This window comes from Acomys minous (assembly GCF_964271855.1).
Source record: "Acomys minous genome assembly, chromosome: 3".
NCBI lineage: Eukaryota > Metazoa > Chordata > Mammalia > Rodentia > Muridae > Acomys > Acomys minous.
In genome coordinates, this window is record NC_140485.1 from 116,466,965 (window position 1) to 116,473,831 (window position 6,867).

A 6,867-nucleotide genomic window follows, 5' to 3' on the forward strand; every position below is an offset into this window, starting at 1 on the left:
AACGATCCAAAAAATAGAGAACCCTAGGGACAGAGAAAGATTCAAAAATAAATACTGATGGAAATCATCAGGACACAAGGTTATAATTCTAAGTTTTCCAAATTGCACATCCTGTTTAAAATGTGTGTTTTAGAGTTTTACACAAGCCTGATGCAGTGGGAAAGAACATGAGTCTCAAGATCCAAGGCCCTGGTTTGGGGTCTGGCTCAGTCATTTGCTATCTGTATTTTCTTGGACAAGCTACCCAGGGTCCTGGTTTTTTTTTTAATGTACAAATCAAAGATATTCTCTGAAATGCCTTTGAGTGCGTTGGCCTCGGGACAGCAATGGGTAGACATAGAACACGTCTCCCTTGATAATGGTTTCTTCCCACTAATTCATACCCGGCCACATGACAAGAATATGTTGCTAACACTATGCCAGCATGGCTTTAGATTTTTTTTTTGGTATTGTTGTTGTTATATTCAATGTGTATCTTTCTTATTGATCAGAAACTGAATATGCAAAAAGTTGGGCCCATTGCTGTTTTTTTATTGCTGTTTTTGAGGTCTACATTAACTCGGGGGACAACTGGATGCTATTGTAATTTGGGTCCTCTGTAGAATATAGTATATAGTTTTTAAACTTCAATTTCCACTGTAATTGGCCCAAATAGTAATCCACTTAATGCCTTATATATAACAGTGCATAGGAGCACAGTGTCCTAGTGGAATTTACCGCTTTCAAAGGGCCTGTAACCCCATTTTGTGTTCATTCTTAGAGTCCACGAATGGCCACACTTCCCACCGAGGCTTGACCTGCAGTTCTGATGAGATGCCATGTTGGTTCATCCCCTGAGGGTCCTGCAGTTACCACAGGGCATAGACATGAGGGCAGAACATGGTTCCTGTTAGCCGAGGCCCTACTTTGGGACAACCTCCCCAGGGCCACCTTTGGCTATAGAAAAGCTGTTCAGTCTCTGAACTGTAGGCTTCTCCCTTCAATTACTACCTTTTTATGAATTTATTTAGGTATTGATCCTTTTTCAATATGAATTGACCATTAGTTGACATCAGATGCTTTTAATCCATGCCCATAAAACAATGGCTGAAGAGCGGTAAGAGAGACATTCTTGCAAGTTAGGAAACCTGTGGAGAAGAGGAACCTTCAGTGAGTCAGTCCCGCTGCACTGGGAGTTTGTTTTGGTTTCAAAACCTCTTTATGGCAAGATACAAGCTTTTGTTAGCCCTGTTTCTGCCCAAGCCCACTCCTGCCCCAGTTACGAGCTCATCTCTTCTGCTCCCTCTGACAATATTTCCACGTAATAAAAATACTTTCTGGATAACTAAAATTTACATTTTTTTGTGAAAATAAAAGGAATTGGTCTGTTCACAACTTAAATTAGGTATTCAGTTCTTTATCATACACATCTTTCATCCCCAAATCTCTGCTGTGGTCCTCACAGGTGCTGGCAGTCACGTCTTCTCATTCTCAGTCATCCGGACACTCATTAAAAAAAACCCTACAAACTATCTATTAGTTTTAGAGTTTATTTGAAAATCTATAATCCTTTTATACTATAAACACTATTCTTCTGAAAATAATGTTGCTTGCTTTTCTTCAAAGCACAGATGAGCAGTCTCGAGATACAGATTAGAAGAGATAGTACGGGGTCTGGAGACATGGCTCAGCACTTGGGAGCCATTAGATGCTCTTCCACAGCAGCAGGGTGCAATTCCCAGCACCCACATGGCAGCTCACAACTGTGTGTAACTCCAGCTCCAGGGGATCTGCCGCCCTCACAGTCATACGTGCAGGCAAAAGACCAGTGCACACAAAATAAAAATAAGTAAAGCACTAAAAAAGAAAAAAGACATAGTACATTGATTCCTAAAAACCTCATTTATTGAAAATCATCCCACACACACTAGAGGCACATGTGCTTCTATTTCTGCACTGCAGAATTTCTATTTATGTGCTTTGCAAATAAGGCATAGGCACAGATATATAGAAGCAACCATTTACTAAAGAAGTTGCAGCAGCTACCAGCTACCAAAGCTATCTTTATTAATCTTTCTGGACACAATTAAGAACTATTTTTGGAAATGCACGGTATTGAACTATGTGTACATTTCAGTGAAGGGACTTTTCTTCAGGCTACCGCCCATTGATAGAAGCAAACAATCTTTGTATTGTGTGGCGTACCACACTAACACACAGCTCTTTCCCTCAACCCTGAGCAAACGACTCTTCTCATGTGTAGCCCTCCTCACTGCTGCTTTGCTGCTTGGGAAGTTAGTTCAGCTGAAGGAAACAAAAATATTTGGCTTTGATCTCTTTACTTACTTCCCGCACACCCCACCCCACCCATTTATTAAATCAGTAGAAAAGAAAAATAAGCAGCTGTGAGCTCATTTCGGAGAGAATGTTGAGAGCCTGAGGTGGGCCAGGGCCACTCTCCCAGACCCTCATCCTAGCTTCCAGGCCTTAGGTCTGAGGGGCAGTTACAGGTCCCCTATGCTACCCTCTTTAGTTTTGGCAGTGTCGCAGCTCAAACTCAGTTTCCCACCGAGCTCCAACCAAGCCCCACATGCATCTTTAAGTTCATGTTGTCTCTTTTCTTGTTTATTTATATTTATTGAGTTTTTTTCTTTTCGAAACACTTTGTAAGTAATTGAGAGAGAGAGAAGGAAGTGCTGCCCTCTAAACGAATGTCTCTGAAATGTCTTCATGATGGTGACCGAAGACATCCATGTCATGCTAAATGCCAAGGTAAGACACTGAGCCTCTGAAGAGCTTATTTCCTCTTCTGTTCAGTGAAAGAAGTCTTACTAAAACTTAAAACTTGGAGGATTAGCTAACAAGGAGAGAAAAATAGGTCATTAAAAATATTTCATGACCGAGATAGAATACTTGAAACAAGCTGAAACTCAGTAGGACAAATGTCAAATACTAGATTCAGATCATTAGTTTGTGTTTGTATATGTTAATACGTACACAGTCGGTTGGATGTGCGCATGCGCACGTCGAGGCCAGCGCTCAAGGATAGGGGCTTTACTGTTTTCCGCATTAATTTTTGAGAGAAGGACTTCCCTCCAACATGGCGCTTTACCAGTTCTGCTAGACTGGCTGGCCAAGGAGCTCCAGGAACCCCACTCCCAGCCCCCCGCATGCCTTTCAAGCTATCAAGGAAAGAGCTTTATCCACTTATCCCTTCCAAGAATCAGTTTCGTGCATAAAAAATAGATAATAGCTGATTTGTTACTGAATGTAGAACATACGTTAGGTTTAAATTCAAGCTAATGTAACTCAGACACGCAGATCTGCTGCAAAATGCTTCATTCTTATTTATGCTCTATTAATTGAAATATAGCGTCCACATCAAGGGAGTTCCTGGTCTAACCCCATTCACTGCTGGGCACACAGGAAGTGCTTCGTGGAGTCCCAGGCACCACATTTTAAGAGGGAAGTTGACGGAGAACTGGAACACGTTCAAAGGAAGAATGGCGAAAGGTCTGGAAACCATATCATACAAGGAGTAGCTGGGGAAACGCAGTCATTTTGCCAGAGAGAATGACAAGTCTTGTTAACAATTTCAAAGGCTGTTTCATAGTGGGCGGAGGGGAGGGGCATAGACAGAACTAAAAGGAACCGGAGAGTTCACAGGGTGGTGCGTTTTAGGCTCCCAGATGAAAATGCTGTTTGAAACAATTAAGTTCATCACCAGTACGTTGTTTCAGTTATGGTGAGTTGCTGGCCTCAGGGGAGCAGCTGGCAGGCTCTGTGTGCCACCTGTGAGGGCGGGAGGGTCAGGCTGAGGTTCCTGTGAGGCTGAGCTGCTGTGCCGTGATGCCCTCCCCTACTTTCTGCAGGAAGCGTAGGCAGCTCTCGGGTAGACTAGAGAAAGAACAAGACATAAGCGCTACGTGGGTTCTCCTCAATGACAGGGGCAGGTCTTACAAGCGTGTGTATTTCGGGGTTGGGAATGGAACCACTGTACAGGAAGAACAAATGAAACAGTTCTAATGCCGGCATGTGCCCTTCTATGATCTCGAGGCTTCTTGTGGGCGTGTATAGTCAACATTTCATTTGTTTGTCCTTTGATCATGCATTTGTGAATTTAAAAACGAGATGTTCTTTTTTTCTTTCGCTGCCCCTTGCTCCTTCCTGTACTTCCTGCTGTTTTTATTCCTTCCTCTCCTTCCATTTGTTTCTTTCCTCTCTAGCTTAGTTTTCTAACAAAGGGGTCCAACTGAGTGTGTGTATGTGCGTGCATCTCTCTCTCTCTGCTCTGCGTGTGTGTGTGTGTGTGTGTGTGTGTGTGTCCCTGTGTGCATACATGCTGGCTTAATGTAGGCCCTTGAGTACGTGAGCTTGAGAGGTATCATTGAGCAATACCACCAGCACACGTTATTTTGTACCCCCAAGACCTCAAAGTTTTTATTCTAGACTAAGAATTTTATTTTTTAAAAAATAAGTTCTGGCATTGCTATTAGCTGACTCCACAATTTACAACCTCTTCTTCCCTCCCTCCCTCTCTCTCTCTCTCTCTTTCTCTCTCTCTCTCTCTCTCTCTCTCTCTCTCTCACTCTCTCTCTCTCTCCCCCTAACTCACCCTCTTTCTTGTTAAAGCAAACAAGGCATCATACACTATGGTGAAGTTATTAGTAAGATTTCAAGAGGACACTAATTCAGCATGAGCTGTAAGAAGAGACGAGGGTCCCTTTCCGGTTGTCACACGGTCCAGGCAGGCTCAGCCCACTTGCCTTGTGTGGTTTCCGCCTTTAGCTATGGTGAGGGTCATTATCTGGCTGAGGTAGCAGCAGCACATTGTTCTGTTGTTTTCAAACCACAGCAGCCTCCGTGGAATCCAAGACCCATAAACTCAGAGTTCGGATGCAGCCTGACAGCATGATGCATGGGCTGCATAACTTAAGAGGGTACCAGTGACACAGTAGAGCTAAGGAAGGATGAACTGCCTTAGTTAATCAGTTGACTCAACTAATTAAAAATTCTAATTATGAGTGCTGCTGCTGCTGGTGGTGTGTGTGTGTGTGTGAAGATAAATAAGATTAAATTGGATACTAGAAGTTTCTAGTGCACAATATTGCTATAGAACTCCCACTCCAAAACAAAGCCGAAAACAAAACAAAACAAAGAAAAACAACCAAAAAAAAAAAAAAAACCACAAAAATTCTAGTCTCCTTGAACTGTTTCTTTTTTACTTTTTTCTTTCTCTTTCCTATCCTCCTTCCTTTCTTCCTTTCTTTCCTTTCGTTCCTTTTCTTTTTAAATTCACCCCTCCCTCATATAGATTATAGCTAAAGTGTTTTCTTTTCTTTCTTTCTTTCTTTCTTTCTTTCTTTCTTTCTTTCAAGTAGTTTAGGTAACTTACTAGAAGGTTTTGATTTCAGTCTGGTTTTTTTTTTTTTTAAGCCTCAAATGAAAGGTTCTCTTTAATCAGATAATTGGCCAGCCAGTAATTTTAGCCTTTCTGTGACACACCAGTTGGCAGGTACAGAGGTCCCAGCCAAGCCTTTGTCCCCATGCCCCATTCCTGCTCCCCAGGACTGTCTCTGAGCCTCACCAGCCGTCCTCTTGCAGCTCTCCAGAGAATGCAGCATCCCAAGCCTTGTGCAGTCTGGGAAACTAGAGCCAGGTGTCAGAGGTGACCATGAAGGAGGCACAGAAGCCAGTGGGGAGGGAGAAATGGGGACCCGCGTTTGCACAGCTCTGCTCCCCTCAGGGCACCAGACTTTCAGATTAATGCTCAATTTCATGAGATCTTGCCTAGGTTGTCTAGGAGGCTTGGGTGAGACTTTAAGACAAGCTAACTCCTGGGATTCATCTCCCCTTTTTGTAAGTCCCCTCCCCCACCCTACTGCTACAACACCATGGCACACAGGCTGGGAAAATTAATCCTTTAACCCGACGGTGTGCTGGTTTTCTTTTACTGCTTCTGGACTCACCACGTTCGCTGGCAGCCATGAATGAAATGTAACGTGCTCAATGGCTGACATCCGTTAGGGCCCTTCGACGAACCCTGGGGCTGCGGGCTGCTGCGTTTGGAGAGGCCTCTGCAGGAGAAAGGACTGTGTGCTCTTTGAATGTGGGCCTGCTGAACCGCTGCCAAGGGTGGACTGCTCCATTCAAAGGGCCGAGAGAATAAATGAGAATAACATCCTTGGGGACCCGTAGGATCAGCTTACTCTGAAAATGCTCAGCTTCACAAAGGGTCAGAGTCACAAGGTAAATGAAAATGGCCAGGAGGAGACTTTGATGGCCGAAACACTGTAACAGTAGAGGGCTTGAAAGAAAACTTTATTTAAAAAAAATTTTTTTTTTAAAGAGGCAGTTAAGGCGGTGGGAGGTGTGTATGTGTGGGGGTGGGGGTTGGGGAGGGTGGGGGTCTGGGGAACCTCAGAAGGGCAAAGTTTGTTGACAATAAAAAAGGCTTCTACAGGGACATCGGTGGATGCTCATTCGTTACACACACAGTGTGTAAATAGATGTGTATGCTTATGAAAATGTCTATATTAGTAAACACCAAAGTCACCTTTATTTTATTCATTACTAATAAAAATCGGGTCAAATTTGTGAGTTCAGTTTCTCGGTGAATTATCTATATCCATGTCATCATGAGTCATAAAGTTCAGAGACCCCTCAAAGATGGCAGCTTGGAGAGTCATCCTTGGCTTTTTTCTCTTGTACCATGCTTTCTGTGCTTTCTACTGACATAAGTATGTCTAAGAAGTGTGATCAGAAAACCCACAAAACTCTTGAGGCATCTTCAGAGAGACCCTGAGTGTCGCCTGCCACAGATTCTCAGACCCCAGGGCTTTGCTTCTTAGATGGCCTTTAGACCTACAGGCTGTGGTAGCTTCAAGA

General features: G+C 43.4%; 1 long non-coding RNA gene across 1 annotated transcript; it reads left to right on the forward strand.

Moving 5' to 3' along the window:
- The first annotated feature begins 2,672 nt into the window (after positions 1-2,672).
- On the forward strand, positions 2,673-6,315 carry LOC311594073. The gene is made up of 3 exons (XR_014777947.1): positions 2,673-2,751; positions 3,353-3,492; positions 5,964-6,315. It is a non-coding gene; the product is annotated as an uncharacterized lncRNA (long non-coding RNA).
- Positions 6,316-6,867: the final 552 nt, after the last annotated feature.